This window comes from Amblyomma maculatum, chromosome 11 (genome assembly GCF_055883805.1).
Source record: "Amblyomma maculatum isolate TAMU_Amacu chromosome 11, ASM5588380v1, whole genome shotgun sequence".
Classification (NCBI taxonomy): Eukaryota; Metazoa; Arthropoda; class Arachnida; order Ixodida; family Ixodidae; genus Amblyomma; species Amblyomma maculatum.
Window position 1 is genome coordinate 36,059,955 of NC_139354.1, and position 17,708 is coordinate 36,077,662.

The following is a 17,708-nucleotide window of genomic DNA, read 5'->3' on the forward strand; positions in this document are numbered from 1 at the left end:
AGCAGGCCCGTGCATTTTCTTTTCCTTCTTCCTACAGCCACAACAACAGGGAGGCTGATTCTGATCTCAACCCCTTCCTGAGATGAGAGGCTTAAATTGGCAGCTCCTGATAGTTCGGCCGGGGCATGTCGTCGCGTGACGTCACTTATTCCTACCACCAATCACTGTCTGGCCATGCCAGTCGCCTACAACCAATCACAGTCTGGCCATGCCAGCCGCCTACAACCATCTGCCAGAACCATGTGCGTGATGTTTCGCTCACAATGTCGATGCTTCCAATGTATGCGCCCGGTGTTCTGGAGAAGAACTGTAATAGAAGGACTGAACGCCCGGCCGAAGCTCGGGTGTTCTTGGCCCGAGCTTCGGCCGATGACCTAACACTCTCGCCACTACTCCCTCCCTAGTGAAAAAACTCTGAGTCACAATAACCTCATGCAAATTCTCATCAAAACTCATACTAATCTCATACAAATCTCATATAATCTCATACTACGCTCATTCATCATATGATAAATATATGAGAATTATGGGAATTGTATGAGTTTAGTATGAGAAATCTGTATGAGGTTATTGCGACTTATATGGTGTTTTTCACTAGGGCTAGCACGCGTGCTCCAATGGGCCGCATCTCTCCCTTTCCAGATGCGCCCGCTCTCTACCTACTGCAGCCGACGACATCTGTGTTTTGGTTCCGTGTGAGAGGCAACATTGCCAACGGCTTTTCTGATCAATCGGCCTGAAAACATTTGATTTTTCATGTGGAGACGCTCTGTTGAGTTAGTTTCACGGCAGAACGAGCACAGAGCAGAGAGCTGTAAACCAGACTAACGTGGATAAAAATAGGCAGCGAACAAGCTAGTGCAACTCGAAGGAGGGACTTCAGTTTTTCATGGTGTACAAAATGTCCCCCTCCCCGAATTTGAGAGATGTTGATAACCAGAAAATGTTGAAAGAGAATCATTTAGTTCAGTAACGCTCATCTCTAAAATTCAGAAGCCGCAATGTACACTATCATAAACATTTTTGAAAATCATATGACTGTGTCTAAGGAAGCTTCATTAAACGATCGCTGCGCTGATCGACCGCCTTGAACGCCTAGTAAAGAGCAGAGACATTACACTGTCAACCAAGATACGTATAACTCGTGCTATGGTCCTTCCAGTTGTGATGTATGGATGCGAGAGTTGGACTGTGAAGAAGACTGACCGCCGAAGAATTGACGCGTTTGAATTGTGGTGCTGACGGAGAATCATGAGAGTTCCTTGGACGGCCAGAAGATCAAATCAGTCAATATTGTCGACCATAAACCCTGACTGCTCAATGGAGGGTCAAATTCTAAAGTTAAAGCTCAGCTACTTTGGTCATCTGATGAGAAGAGAGGAGTCGCTGGAGAAAGATTTGATGTTGGGAAAGGTTGAGGGTCACCGGAGAAGGGGTAGGCAGCGAACGCGATGGTTAGATGGCATACTCGAGGCGCTGCAGATGAAATTATGTGATGTTAGGAAGATAGTGAGAGACCGGAAAGCGTGGCGTGATATGGTCCATAGGGTCACGAAGAGTCGGACACGACTGAACAACTGAACTGAACTGAACTGCGCTGATCGGATCATAATGAAGTTGTCAAGATGAGGAAGTCGAGGGACGTGGAAAGTAAAGGAAAATGATAATGAGTCAGTATAATTGCTGCTTGTCTGGAAAGAAGTTGCTTGACTCTGCAGACACGTCGTATGCATAAGGGGCGGGATTGGCCAGGGTTTGGGGAGGAATACCAGCAAAGGTGTAAAATTATCACAAGACTGAGGGTTAGTAAACGTGTGGATGAAAAAAAATAAATAGTAAAATTTACAAGCTTATATAATTGGGTGTCAGTAATCAAACAAAGGATTGAAAATTTCGAGAAATTCATATGACAGTTGACAAGGGGATGTACTGGTTGCAGTAACAAAGTCATGAAATATAAAATAGGACACAACACAGAAGCAAGCCCTGGCACTGGCACTGAAGGAGAAAAGAATGTTAACTGAAATATGAGTCCTAATCTGGCGAGCCGGATTTGCATACATCCATGTCCTTTTATGCCGTTTTACGCTTTTCGTTTGCTTCCTGTTTTCTAGTGCGAATGCTGCTTCGAATTGCCTTACTTGGTATGTGCCCGTGCCACATACCAAGCCTAGAAGAAGAAGAACTACATGATTAGGCTTTGTCATCTGTCGTCCTGTCCTCTGAAGAAAGGGTCCGACCGGGACCTATACATTCCAGGATGAGCTACGTCGGAGCCTACCCTTATAGCGGCGACTACGCCACGGTGTTGCAACCTAGCTACCAATACCCCACCATGGTAGACCCTAGGATAGGGATGTACGGTCCAACCATGCCTTACGGTCCTCCACACTCCGACAACTACACGTAAGCCTGTACTATCCGCTTCACAAAGACTGCTCTATAATAGGAGTGAGCGATGGGAAAAACGGCTCATGCCTACGTTTTTGTTTATCGGTATGGTATGCCACAACAAAACTTTCGATTTCACCCTCCATTCCATCTACTTCACTTTCGTAATGCACCCCCTACAGATTACATCACCTAACCATGCAAAAATCATCAGAGGACATTTATTCACACTACGTGCTGAGATTGCGATAACATTGTTCACTGAAACGGTGCTTGTGGTAATATTGTAAGACATCCATAGAGGTCGTCTCTGTGAGCATTTCAGTCAAAGTTCTAAGCTTTGCTAGGAACCTATAATTTACAAAGAATTCTAAAAAAAAGTATTCCCGGAGACCTCTCGAAGAAGAATAGGGCGACACCTTTTCACGTAACTTCGCACTCTTCCTCCCCGATGACGTCATTGTATATAACCTAAAGCACCTCCGCTGCAAGAATAGCGGGGAGTTTCTTATTCAGGCAGAGGGCAAACCAGTGCCAAAAGTACGTCAGATCAAGATCCTGGGGATGGTCACCCAATCTCACGGGCACAACGAATAAGTCCTGAAGAAATTAGAAAGTTACGCGATGCAAACCCTCGGGCTCTTGAGGAGGGTCATCACTAAAGTAAGAGGCCTCAAGGAGAGAAACTTACTATACCTAATCCAGGCGTACGTAGTAATCAGAATCAGTTACGCGACGCCCTACCTCGACATCAAGGCCTGAGAAAAAGGGAAACTAGATTGCCTGATCCGAAGATGCGTTAAGAAGACACTAGGACTGCCCATGGGCACCTCGAGCGGACGACTGCTCGAACTCAGGGTGCGCAACACGTAGGCAAAATTTAAAGAAAACATTAGACAGAAGTCGGTCTGGTTGAGGAATTTAATCTTTTAGGGTAAAGGTCAATGATTCCAACCAAGTCCTTTAACAGAAAATCACGACGTTTCGAAGCCGACTCGGCTCCTTCATCATGGTGTGACTCCGAGCGAGGTGCAGCTTGTTTTTTTTTTAAGGCCTTGTGTCGACGACTTCAGGGTAAATGGCTGCTATCCATGAATGTATGAAGAGGGAAGGGTGCCCAAAGAGCGATTAACATTCCCAGGTGTTTGCTGAATATGCTACGACTATGCCACGAATATGTCTCCTGCGTGGGTTAGCTTCGGTATCCAGTATAATCGTTCTGCCAAAATCAATTTTATAATCCTATGTCTCGCAGTGTTCGCCCACCGGGCTGCACTGACTGTGCTTTTGTTGGACGTCCCCATTGGGCAGTGGTTACGGCGCTCGACTACTGTTCCCAAGGATGCGGAATCGAATCCCGGCCTCGGCGGCCGCTTTTCGATGGAAGCGACAAGCAAAGCGTCCAAGTGCTGTGCGATGTTAGTGCACGTTAAAGAACCCCAGGTGGTCGAAATTTCCGGAGTCCTCCACTACGGCGTCTCTTTGGGACGTTAAACCCCCAAACCAAACCATTCTTTCCACGAAATTTTTCGTTTTGCCTTCATATGAGGCTAGGCGGATAGAGCAGGGTATTCTGTATACCGCGCCTTGGGTCATTTTTTTTAGGGTGAGGGTCCTTGGGGCGGGGGACGAAACGTCTGATGGAGGTGGTCGGTCTGTGCGTTATCAGCACCCCTTTTTTCTTTTTTTGAGGATGCTAGCGAGAGTCTCGCTCACATCTTTCATGTACTGAATTCAAACGCGTTTTTGCATCTGATGCGTGCTTGGTCCGAGAATAGAAGCGTTTTTTATTTTTCTGTTCTGTTTCTGGATAATACTTCGAATGAAAGAGGTGGGGTATCCACTTTTTGCGGAGATTAGTGACAACTCGATTCTGCTCGTTTCGCACGCTGCCGTCCCTGGTAACCAGGCGGCTCACGATCTAGCCCGAGCTCTATACTTCCGGGCAGCCGTCGAACCCCCCGCACACTGAGCATACGACGAGCGTCTGCAGTTACGGGGAAATCATCGACCATAATTAATTGGGATGTAGACTGGTACCTCCGGTACGAGAAGAACCGAGTCGAAATGGAGGCGAAACGGAGAGGCGCCCGTATGCTTGTGCTATGTCAGCGCTGTTGTTGTTGCGACTGTAGGAAGAAGGAAAAGAAAGTGCACGGGCCTGCTACTGGCTGTGTAGCTGAGCCACCTCCAGTGCCTCATGCGGACAGGAGAAAATAGAAAAGAAAGAGAAAGAAGAAGAGGGAGAAAGAAAGACGCACGTCGCAATGTTCGTCGTCCGTCACCGAAGCGGTGGCGGGTGCAATGACGGCCTACAACAGGTACAACCACTTGTGGCAGGCTAGTCCCCACCTCAAACAGAGGGGACCTACCAGTCCGAGCACTGTAGGGCCAGGAGCAATCACTCCTCCCCCTAGTAGTTAAAGATCTCCAGGTGGTTGAATTACTCCTGAGCCCCCCCTTTATGGCTCCTCTTCCTCTCTCTCCACTTTCTCCTTCTCACTTCCCTCATGACGTGTTGCAGGCGCCCACAGAAGCAAGTGCCCCGCCGGGGTGGTGCAGTGGTAAGACGTCCGACTACTGTGCCGAAGCACCCGGGTTCGAACCCGACCTCGGCGGCTGCATTTCGATGGAGGCGAAACGAAGAGGCGTCCGTGTGCTGTGCGATGTCGGCGCACGTTAAGGATCCCCAGGTGGTCGAAATTACTCCGTAGCCGTCCACTATGGCTCCTCTTTCTCTCTATCCGGTTTCACTCCCACCTTCCTCCCTTCCCTTACGGCGCGGTTCAGGTGTCCACAGCTAGAAGTGTGACAGATACTGCGCCTTTCCCTTCATGTAAACCAATTATTATTGAGATGTCCGCAGAAAACAGGTGAGACAGTTACCGTGCCTTTCCCTTCTTATTAATCAATCAATCAATCACAGCAACAAGTGTGGCAGATGCTTTACCTTTCCTGTGAACCAATTTATTATTGCAAGGAGTATTTTAGTGATCGTTTGAGGATTAGCTCATTCGTAAGCCTGAAACATTTTTCCTCTCGGGAGACGTCCTTTTTATCATTCTTTGCTACTTTCTTGATGCTTTGCAGGACAGATTATACAATGCTAGTGTTCGAACGCTAGTGCTTTTAATAGGGCACTAACTGCAAGCTAACCATTCCACAGTTAAGCGTCCTTCCAATGCATACCAAAAGAGCACTTAGTATGAAGAAGAAGATGAGCCCTTTTGGCTGGACGCTGAGATGGAGAATAATCTGTGGAATTGTGATCGCGCAGATTTTCGTGATGGTTTGATCATCGTGCGCTTCCTTGCCGTCCTCGACATATAGATTAAACCTTCTCTTACACTTGGTGGAGGTGTGGCCTGATACCCTTGTCTCACGCTGGAGCTCCGCACCCGTACGCTACCGGCAATTTACATGGCCGAAGAGGAACACCCACCAACTGCCCCGATGACCCCGCCGGTCGTCTGCTCTGGCTCCTTGCGCCAGCGAGACCCTGCGCTCTTCAGTGGGACAGACGATTGATTGATTAAAACTTTAATTTCCACCGATTTAGGAGGTCCCCTGCTCCCCGCTCCTGGCATGCAGGCCTGAGGAACGGGGGCTGGAACCTCCGCGACTAAGGACTGGCGAATATACATTGGTTATTCGCGGCCTCAGCCGCCAGGCGGACGGCTTTCTGCTGGTCAGCGGTGACGTCGCTTCGCAGCAGGGTTACCCAGGCTTCTCAAATTTAATGTTGTCCCTAGCGCCCGGAGACTTCGGGCATTCCCAAAGTATATGGTCGAGAGTCCCCCTCGCTTCGCAGGCTTTACATTTATCATTTTTTCTCTCATCTGTCTGGGTGTGAAACAACCAGACAGGGTTCGGGAAATTTCCGGCTTGTAATCGCCGTCAGGCTATGGCCTCTTTATTATTTAAGCTAGGATCCGGTGGCGGCATCAGACGTCTTCCTAATCTATAATTTTCGATTATTTCTTTATAGGTTTGCAAACGTTCGTCCATCGCCTGGCAGTCGGGCGGCTCCGCGTTTGCCCGGAAGTAGAGATCTCGGGCTAAATCATGGGCCGCCTCGTTGCCGGGGACGGACGTGTGTGCTGGGACCCAAATTAGGGTGATTTTGCGATCGATTTTAGTTGCAGCTTTTAGAATTCGGGCGGCTTCTTGCGAGACCCTGCCTTTTCCGATATTCCAGAGAGCAGTTTTACTGTCGCTAAAGATCAATCTAGCCTTCGGTCCGACGCAAGCGAGCGCTATTGCGACCTCTTCAGCCGTGTCTATGTTTCTGCTTCGGATGGTGGCGGAGACGACTGGTGCGCCGCTACCATCGACTACCGCGGCGACTGCCGCCCCTGATCGGCCACTTGCAGCGTCTGCGTAGGCAACTTCTTTTACTCTGAACTTCTTTTACTCTGAATTCTTTTGCACTTTTAACCAGTGCTTCTGCTCTCTTCTCCCGTCTCTCCTTGTGGTATTCTGGGTGCATGTTGCGGGGGAGAGGACGGACAATGATCTCGCGACATTGTGGTGGTAGGGCAACCTTGTCGACAGGGGAAGGAGCGGGTTGGGGGTGCGCGGCCTATCCGCCACCCGCCGATTTGCTGCTAGCTCCATCTCTGGAGGAGTGGGAGGCCGTGCTGCGCTGCTCGGACCCGGCCATCCAGGCTCGGGTCACTGAGTGGGCCGAAGAGATCGCCGACAGGACGCAACTGGCGGCCATCTGGCGCGGCCAGCAATCAAACTGAACCACTTAAAGCCGATGAAATAAATGTTTTCCCATCCATCCATCCATCCAACCTTGTCGGCTGTGCCCCTATCTATTTTTCGAGCCACCCATTCTAAGATGGTTCGACCCGTGCTCGACCTACTTAATCTTTCATGTTGGGCGATTCTCACCGCTTCAGCAAGTTCCGTCCAGCTATTATGCACTCCCATTTCTATCAGGCGTTCCGTAGAAGAGGAGATGGGTAGACCCAGCGCCCTCTTGACGCAACGCCTGATGAGTGCGTCCATCTTATCTTTTTCATTGGTCCTGATGTTGAGGAACGGTGTGGCATAGCATATTCGACTTATTATGTACGCCTGCATCAGTCTCAAGAGGCTTCTCTCTTTGAGGCCTCTGCCTTTGAATGCAATCCTCCTAAATATCCCTGTTACTTGCGTCGCGTAGGTAGTGAGTTTTTTATCGTTCCGTAGTTATACCCGTCCTCTTGAATAAAAAGTCCGAGGATTCTGATTTGCTGGACTCTTGGTACGGTTTTGCCGTCGACCTTAATTTCCACGTTAAAGTCGCCCTTGCACCTCATTGACTTTGGATTTTATATGAAAAGTTCGAATTTTTGCGGAGAGCACGAAAGACCCCTTTCGGCCGCGTAGGACACAATGGTGTCCGTTGCCGCCTGTAGGCGTTCCTCTATGCTGCCATCGCTGCCATTGTTCATCCAGAGATTAACGTCGTCCGCGTAAATGCTGAACTTCAGGTCTTTTATGACTTTAAGAGCGGCAGGAAGGCCTCTCATCACCACGTTAAAAAGGAAGGGGGAGAGCACCGAGCCTTGCTGAGTTCCTTTACTTCCCAGGTGGACAGTGGGGGATTCTAGGTTCTGAAACTTTAGTTTCAACGTCCTGTTTGTCAGGAAATCCATTACGTAATTATATGTCCTCTCGCCGACTCCTAATTCCTGTAGTCCCGCGAGAATTGCCTGGTGTTTTACGTTGTCAAATGCTTTAGTTAGATCTAGTGCTAGAATTACCTTCGCGTCTCTGAATTTCGAGTCAATTATGTCATGTTGTAATCGGAGCATTACATCCTGTGTGCACAGGCCCGGTCGGAACCCGACCATCTACAGGTCGTTTTTCTCCATGAAATTAGTTAGCCTTGTTTGGATTATGCGTTCCATAAGCTTTCCAATGCATAAGGTTAGAGAAATAGGGCTGAGGTTTTCCAATTTCGGGGGCTTGCCAGGTTTTGGAATTAGCACAACGTTTGCAGTTTTCCACTGCTGGGGAAGACGACCGCTACTTCATACTTCTTGCATGTAGTTGGTGAGTGCCGTTATGGAAGCATCGTCTAGGTTTCGTAGCATTTTATTTGTTATTCCATCGGAGCCGGGAGCTGATCGCGTCTTTAAGCTCAGGATTTCGGCTCTAACTTCCGCTTCTGAGATGGGCGCGTCGAGGGCCTCGTTCGGTGGGCTTGCGTATTGCCTAAGAGGGAGGAATGTTGTATCGCCGACATATGTGTCTACGAGTTTAGTTATTAGTTCCGCGTCAGTCCCCTCGAACGCGTGTCTTGCCTTAGCTATTGTTGTGTTTGACTGTGTTTTCGAACTGTCGGGGTCAAGAAGATATCGTATCAGGCTCCACGTCTTTGAAAGGCTCATGTTGCCCTCCATTTCATCGCACCTGTTACACCAGTTTTGCTCGCAGAGTTTAATTGCATAATCCTCAGTTTCCTTATTGTGCCTGGCTATTTTTCGCCTTAGGTTTCGGTTCCATCTCTTACACCGGAGGTGTCTTTCCATACCTTTTTTTTGCTTCCCACATGTGTAGGAGTTTCCTGTCGGCTGTTTTCGGTGCATCGTCCCCTCTAGGGTAATGGTAGCGGATTTGACGACACCGACTGTGACGACTGGCTTGTGTCATACGAGCGAGTGAGTTCGTACAATAAATGGGACGATGCAACAAAGTTAACAAACGTTATCTTTTATTTGACCGGAGTCGCCAACCTGTGGTATCGTAACCACGAAGCCGAAATCACGAATTGGGACTCATTTAAGGCGAACCTTATCACCGTGTTTGGTCGTCCTACTGTACGCAAGCTCCGCGCTGGATCGAACGCAGCGGCTCGGCGAAACCGGATGCCGTCCTCGACGTATAGATTAAACCTTCGCTTACATTCGCTCTATGGCGTAATTTTATGCATTTTGTGTGGAATCTGCAGACGGTGTTTTTAAATGGCAGACCAGAAGCAGCTTCGGCGAAGCGCCATCTAGACAAACGAAAAATCTAGGTGGCGCTGTTCGATGTGCAGTTCTAGGGTGCCTGGATGCTCTCTCTCGCCTCTGCTCCGTTCAGGGTGGGGACATTCTTTGAAGGAGCTGTCGCCGCTTCGACCGGTTTTCGTAGCCGCTGTCCGCCATTGCATAGCCCAGTCCCCACGGAAGCAGCACGCGTGAACTTTGCGCGGCCGCCTGGCTGTGGTTTTCGGCGCAGAATGCCTGGTTGCTGCGTGCCGTTGTGTACGAACCACTCCAGAAATGGTTGGAGAATGTTTCATTTTCCAACAGAACCGAAAAGAAGGCTCCTGTGGATTGTGAAAGTCAAGCGCGACAGGTGGCAGCCGACAAAGGGATCATGCGTATGCCAAGTGAGTATTGTGCCTTCGTTTTTCGTGTCTACAACTTATTGCCGTGCACGTGTAGTAACCGCTATTGGAGTCTGTCCGTTTGTGCTGTGCAATGTGTGACGCCTGGCAGCCTGTGCACTAAAACGCAATAAAAAGGCTGTCATGTAATGAATGAGTTTTCTATGCCTGCATCATGAAACTGTACAACGCCGGAATCTTTCGAGGGTGCTAAATATGTTGCATGCGAACTAAGTACTGAAAGAAATATGCGTTGATGATCCATATCGATATTATATTAAAAGCTTCACTCATTATGTCCCGGTTCTGACATTGCCTGCAGGCCCACTTTGAAGAGAACAACTTCGAACAAAATCGGGCCGACGGCTGGAAGAAGTTGAAACCAAATGCTGTGCCAACCGTATTTCCCTTTAACGGTAAGTACATACAATACTTTGACATCAGCGTTGCATTCATAAGGCCGCTTGCCGTTGTCGTATTTTGACAAATGTCAACAGCACTAATGTGCTAGCGCTTGCAATTCCAGGCTTAAATCTAATTCCGGCAACAGGCATTCTTATTTGCACCTTCAACTTGTTCATTATTATTATTATTTATTTATTTTTACTTTACTAATATTATTATAATTTTTTTGTTTTGCTGTTGTAGCCTTGCCGCGGCAGAGGAAGCCACCGAAAGAAAGGATGCGACCTTCTGTGTCATCCGTGGCATGTGAAGAAGGGTTGTCGCCATGTGAAGATGAATCTTCACTAACAGCTGCCGCCTCACCTGAAAGCAAGGAAACAGCTTCAGCGTCCCTGAAAAGCAGCAATGAACTGCCTCCAGGACATGACTGCAACCCAAAAGCAGCCAGCCTGAGCCTTTCGCCAAGTGACAGAAACAATGCGCAAAGCTCGGCTCCTGCTGCGCTGTCTACTGGAGTTCATGACCAACAATCTGCTAATAGCTCCTGCGCAGAGTTAAATAAGCAACTGGCAGATATGACGAGAAAATATAACCAGCTCCATGAAGCGCACAGCAAGGCAAATACAACCATTCAATGCCTTACAAAAAAGTGAATAAGCTGGAAAATAACTTAGAAAATGTTGGAAAGCGCATGAAGTTCTTGAACAAAGATCAAGTGGAAGCATTTTCACGAAACAGTAACCAGGGGAGCACATGGTCACCACAAACAATCCGGCAAGCACTTCAGATTAAACTTGCATGTGGAACCTCGGGTTATGAAACAGTTAGGAGACTTGGGTACCCACTTCCGTCCAGTAGAACTCTTGCGCGTCGCCTACAGGGTCTGAAGTTTACGCCGGGGATCCTAGCTGAGGTGGTCGACTTGCTAAAGATGAAGGCATGGAAGACGTTGAGAAAGACTGTGCCTTTTTTCTTGACGAAATGGAGATCGCCGAGGGATACGAACTTGATCGTGCTGGAGATGTTGTGTATGGGGGAAAAACTTTGCCACTGAAGCCAGATGAGCCTGCACACCATGCCCTCGTATTCATGGTGGGTGGCCTCACTCAGAGATGGAAGCAAGTAATTGTATATCATGTCACTGGAAGCCACGTCGATGGCCTGACCCTCAAGGAGTGCATTTTGCAGATTGTTGAACTTTGTGCCGACATTTCGCTGAGAATCCGCGTCGTGACTTCGGACATGGGAGCTTCAAACTGGGCGATGTGGCGGGAGCTTGGATTTGCGAGTCACAGAAATTCTCATACTGTTTGCACAATATCACATCCTTGCCTTCCAGGCAAGGATGTGATATTGCTCCTTGCCTGGCAAGGAGCTTTTTTTTTTACTGCAGATGCAGCACATGTTCTAAAAAATATCAGGGGAAAACTTCTGAATTCATCTGTGTTTACTTTAAGTGATCCAACTGTATGTGAACATGGCTTGCCATCTAACGAAGTAAGAATAGATCATGTACGCGCTGTAGTACAGTATGACAGTGACAAAGAACTTAAAGTAGCTCCAAAGCTCTCAGAGGCGCATGTTACTGCCGGCCACTTCACTAAAATGAAAGTAGGAGTAGCTGTACAGTTTTTCAGAGAGGCTCCATCCGCAATCCGGTATCTGGTGAGGCATCAAATTCTGAGCCCGGAAGCTGAGACAACCGCGTGGTTTCTGGAACTAATTTCTAAATGGTACACGATTATGTCTTCACGACACCCATCAACGGCCCTAAGCCTTCGAAACATGGAGAAATACCATTCAGCTATCAGCACACTTATGTTGGCACTTGATGCTATTCAAGGTATGAAAGCAGGCAACACGCCTCAGTGGAAGCCATCTCAAGCAGGTCTCATGATTTCTACAACCGTCGTTCTTCGACTGCAGGACACGCTCTTGAAGGGAGAAGGCTACAAGTTTTTTTTTGACTAGTAGAATACTCCAGGACTGCCTGGAAAACCTATTTTCCGTCGTACGTCTCAGGAAACCGGTTCCGAATGCCTACGACATGAAGTGTGCATTTAAGCTTGTTTGCGTGAGCCAGTTTTTGCACACACCAACGACAACAAACTATAAAATCGACGATGGCCAATACCTTGTTGACATGCTGTCGAAAAGCCTGAAAGAGCAGGCTGAAGCAGAAGTAGAAGGCATTGACGACGCAGAGATATTTTTCATTGAGGAGCTACAATCAGCTGATTGCGCTATTCTTTTCCAAATTGGTGGGTTTCTTGTCAAAAGCATTGTCAAAGCGTTTGACTCCTGCGAACAGTGCAAGACTGCAGTCTTGGGATCCAACAGCAGTGAGCATGCATATTTAACAGCGCTGAAGGAATATGTTAGCGATGGAAACAACCTTCACTATCCAAGCGGTCAAGTCATGAGCACCATATTGCGAAGAGCATTTCCGCGGCATCACCACTTGGACTGATAGCGCACTCACCATTAAATCGCCAGTGCAGGCAATAACAGCATATCTGAGCAAGATGTTGCGATTCAATCTGGAAACATGCGAACAGCACAAGGAAGCAGTTCAGAAGATGCTCGTTTCAAGCTACGCGAGACTGCGGTTACGCATACACCTTCGTCAAATTGGGGCAAGAACAATTAATGGAAATGCAAGTAAGACGTGCAGGAGTCAACCTGCCATAAGCTCAGAAAGTGTCATGTTTTTCTCTGTACATAGCCACATTATATGTTCCTCCATTTTGGTTTAGGAACAGTGTTTCAATGTTGTCTGCTTTTTTCAATTTGGGATTCTCGTCATGCTACACATTTTCTACTGTTTTCTTTTCTGCAATTATTTGCATTTTATACTCAGCTCATTTCCCCTTCTGGCTCACTATCTGTTAAACGAATAAAAGCTTTCAAAACATTGCTCTGTACGCCTGTTCTTTTAAACTACAGGTGTATCCGGAGCTAGCATGATAATAGCTGCTGAAGTATATTCCCCAACACTGATGTCAATACCAGTATTTACATCTATAAGAATTTTTTTGTTCATACAATTCAAATTAGCATTTTGATGCTTCGTAATGACACTTCAGTAAAAATTTAAAGAATTCAGCAGTTTGCTTTGGGAACGTGTAACATCTAGATCCTATGCTACAGGGAACAAGTCCACACCATGTCAATAAGGATCATCTGCCATGCGCGGCGCGAGAACACAGCGATTCACGTCTCGTACTTTCTACGCGAGCATTTCCTACCTGGAATTAAAAAAAAAAACACGCCTCTTTATAGGAGAACGCTTTGCAACATAGGTTGAGCAAAACTATACTATCAAAACATGAGCCTCCCTGATCTATTATTATGGCCTGCCACCTCTTCAAGGGTCTTTGTCAGCGCGAAACGCGCTTGCGGATGAAAATTTAGTGGTATATTCGTGTGCTTGGAGCGCGCTACCCGAGTGACGGGCTACGCAATGGCGGACGCCGTAGCAGACGACGCGGTTGTCCTCACCCTGAACGGAGCGGGGCCGAGAGAGAGCATCCAGGCACCATATGCAGTTCTGTTTTGAACGAGGTACGCAGCAAGGTGGCTACAGCTAGTGCCTTTGAACTCTTGTCCACACGGTTTTCTGCGGGCGAATATGGTACATAGAACATGTTACTCATCCACCTTTCAGAATTTGCCTTTCCTTCAGTCTCTTGTGAGTTCATTTTTTGGGCAGGTCGCACGGAGCTGGTATGCTGTGCGGCACTCGGCCAGCCACGTTCAAAGGGTGGGTTCGCCTTCCCTTCTTTGTCTGTCTGCTTTCGGCTGCTGGCTCTGCGCTACGTTCGTTTGCTGCAAAGGGATGAGTGCCTAGCGCGGGTGCTAGCCTTCTATTTTTTACGCATAAGTGTGAGGGAGCTTGTCCCTGACATACCACTCAACAGGGGACCTCAGGCTTTCCGGATGCCTGTTTTTTTATTCGTGTATGCTGGAAGTTCGTCGCCACGCTCATCGTGTCAGCCCGGACTTAGACATCTAGGCGAACAGAGTAGTTAAATCAATGGGAATGTTACTCCTTTCACTGGTGCCTGTGGGGCGTAGGCGAAGGGCGGATTCCACTTGTTGGTTACCACTCACAGCATCGTTTCTGTCAGGGCATTTGCGTGCCATAATGTGACTTTTGGAAGGGGTGGGGAGGGTGCTGCCTACACGAGACCGGCTGCAACGATGGGGCATTGTGCGAACAGCGCAGTGCCCCAACTGCCCACATCAAGAATCCAATCATCACAATGCCCAGAAATGCGTCGTTGCTCGTGTTTTTATTGCGAAAGCAACACTACTTTTACTTTCAAGCCTTTGCGGTGCGGCGGCGGTGCACATGAAATGACCTTTCGTATGACCTCTGTGTGACGTCACGCCTCAAAGCTGGGCGACCAACTCGCGTCGTCCGTGAGAGACGGCGGTGCGCATGAACGGCAACCTAACTCCCGCTCTCTCCGCCATTAGCGCCACAGGTGTTGTGACGTTATACAGCTGTATAAAGCGGCGACCGACTCGCGCCGTCCGTGACAGACGGCGGTGCGCGTGACTACGATGCCGCCTACTGCTAAGGATGCTTTCGCGACCTACCGGGTTTAACCAAGCTAAGCCTCTGCCAATTTTTTGTAGGGCAGTTCATGCTGGTTTCAGAAGTCTAGGTATTAACCGATTTCAGATAAATTGTAGACGTCCCCGCGGTCGCTTTGCAGGATTGCTGATTGTAGCTAGCGCAATCGTTGTGAGGCTGTCTCATCGATCCGGCGCCGACTTGCGCTTTTCCCTGTCCTGGCGCGTCAACGAAAGAAGATCGTAAGCTTTTTGGCCGAGGAACTTTTCTACCTTGGGCAGCGAGAGCTCCTTGGCCAATGGTCTTGCCCTTTTGTTTCCGTGTCGGATGGGCGTGTCCGGGTGGTTTTTAGTCCACGTTGGTACCTGTAATATAATGTAAATATCTATCTCAACTCACAGCGTTATACATTGCAACACACATGTGCATCCACACATGTGAAATGGACGTGTCCGGGTGGTTTTCAACAAACCTTGGTACGTGTAATATAATGAAAATATCTATCAACTCAAAGCTGTATACTGTTACGACCGTGCATCCGCATTTGCGCGCTCTATTGTTCGCCTGTGGGCATGGATAAGTGCTGTGGATATGTGGTGATGGTCCAATGGCTCTAAGTGAGCCTGTTTCCAGGAATCCTGTTTTGTAAGCCTGTTTTGCTTTGTGGACACCCTGCAAATGCCAAATTGACCCCGTCAAGAGAACGTCTGGAAAAACACAAAGAAACGTCCCCCTGCGGGAAATAGCAGGAAGTGCTTTCTTTCATTTGTTCACCCTTCCAGTCGAGAAGTGCTATCCTCCAGTGATGAATGCCTACTGTCCAAAAGAAGACGACAGAGTGACATGTCCGCTGACTTGCAGGACAAGAAAGGAGCATGACGCATACGGCCATTAAGTGATTTCCCGGGAATGCAGGAAAGATTTGCAATTGTCGAAAACGGACAATGCTGGGAGCGTATGCGGCGCCCACGTGCACTTGGGTTTCTGAGAAGTAAATCCACTTGCCGGAACCAGCTGCCTATCGATTCTTGGCTGAAGAATAGAAATGTACCTCCTCGCCGTTCCCAAGCTTTTCCCGCCAACAAGTGACCAGGCTCAACGAAACAATGCCGGGCCAGTCAGTGCTTCAGACCATCAGTGCAGTGATGTGTTCGATTGGATGCCGATATCTGAGGGGCGTGCCCTGGATTTGGTTGGTCAGCATCTTCAGAGAGGGGCTGGACATAGGGGGTTTTAAGGACGCTGCAGAGCACGAAATGTCGCTCTGAGCCCTGGGTAAACGGCTCATCCAGTCGCTTCTCGCTATGAACTCTTAACGCTTGTCATTTTGCTGATGTACCCTGTAAATAATCTTGTAAATAAGTTTTCTCAAAGTGCCATTAAACCTGCTTGTACATATTTCACCAACTTCGAAGATTCAATCCTACTTCAACCCCGAGTCTCTGCACGCTACCAAGTGAAGGCCGGGTCGACGTAGCCCCAGCGTCACGACATCTGGTGTCCAGCGTTGGGATCTGAATCTACAAGCCACAACATCTGATGACTGGAGGTGGGATCTGGATCTACAAGCTACAACATCTGGTGATTCGAGGTGGATCAGAATCTACAAGCCACATCTGGTGATCGGAGGTGGCATCTCAAGCAACAAGCAGGCGCAACAATCGGCCAACAAGAGAGCAGCTCGGAACATCGATCGCATGTGTGGGTGAGTGCTTGGCTTTTCTTCTGATGTGGACCAGGTTCTAGAACAGGGTTAGATTTTAGAACTGGTAAAAAGTGTTGAAACGCCTTTAGGTTTGGTAGTTTGCACTGTTGTTTTGGAAGTATCCGACACTCGGAGCGATCATGGACCTACAAAAGCTGCAGAAACCGGAACTGTTGCAATTGTGTGTGGAATTTGGAATTGATACAAGTGGTTTGGCACGAAAACCCTTGATTATAAAAGCAATCACTGATTTGGGAACCGATGATGAGGAGCTCAGTGAAGCATGGAACCTCATCGGACAAAAAAAGGAGGAGCAGCTCAGACAGCAGAAAGAGAGGGAAAAAGAGGAAAAGAAGCGTGAACTTGAGAGGGAAAAAGAGGAAAAGAAGCGTGAAATTGAAAGAGAAGCAAAAAGGCTGGAGCTAGAAATTGAGCTCCGGAAATTAGAACTAGAGTTGAGCAAGAGGTCGGGCAATTGTCCCCAGCTAGCGGTGCCTCTTCTCAACAAGGAGGCAGATTTCAAGATGTCAAAGTACATGCAGCCATATGTGATATCAGGGGATATCGGTCTGTATCTGGCTAACTTTGAGCGAACTTGCGAAAAACTGTCCTTCCAGCGAGACACTTGGTCTCAGAGATTATTGACGGTTCTGCCCTGCGAGGCAGCGGAGGTTGTCGCGCGGCTAAGCAAGGAGGAGGCGGACAACTACGAGAAGGTCAAAGCTTGCCTTCTGAGAAAGTATAGGCTTAGCGCCGAGGCGTTCAGACAACGTTTTCGGAACGCTACTAAGTCCAGGGACGAGAGTTACCCTGAATTCCTGTACAATTTAAGAGTTAATTTGGGCGAGTGGCTAAAGAGCACTGATTCCTACAGTGATAGGGACGCTGTAGTCGAGCGAATTCTTTTGGAGCAGTTTTATAGCTGCCTCCCAGAAAAAGAAAGAAATTGGTTACAGGACCGAGGCGACATTAAGTCGGCAACTAAAGCTGCCGAAGTCATTGAGGAGTACGCTTCGCGCCGACAATTCAGCAACCCAGCAGTGGATAGGCTCCGCAATCCCAAGTTGAGGGTGAATAACCGTCAGAAAAGGCACTTTGCTAGATTTGCAAACGAAGAAAGGAAGGCTTCTTCAGGCAAACGCCCTAGAAAAGACGGCAGTGAGAAAAGTGGGGAAGTGACCAACGCGCAGAACACAAAGAATAAGCTTGAGGCTAGGAAGCCGCTCACATGCTTTAGGTGTAATGAGCAGTGTCAC

At 48.3% G+C, this 17,708-nt stretch overlaps 1 pseudogene across 1 annotated transcript; it reads left to right on the top strand.

Annotated features, from left to right (window-relative positions):
- The first annotated feature begins 9,502 nt into the window (after positions 1–9,502).
- Positions 9,503–13,035, top strand: LOC146173485 (uncharacterized; annotated as a pseudogene). Its single transcript, XR_014701999.1, has 3 exons — positions 9,503–9,763; positions 10,083–10,176; positions 10,409–13,035. The product of XR_014701999.1 is annotated as an uncharacterized LOC146173485 (transcript).
- The last annotated feature ends 4,673 nt before the right edge of the window (positions 13,036–17,708 follow it).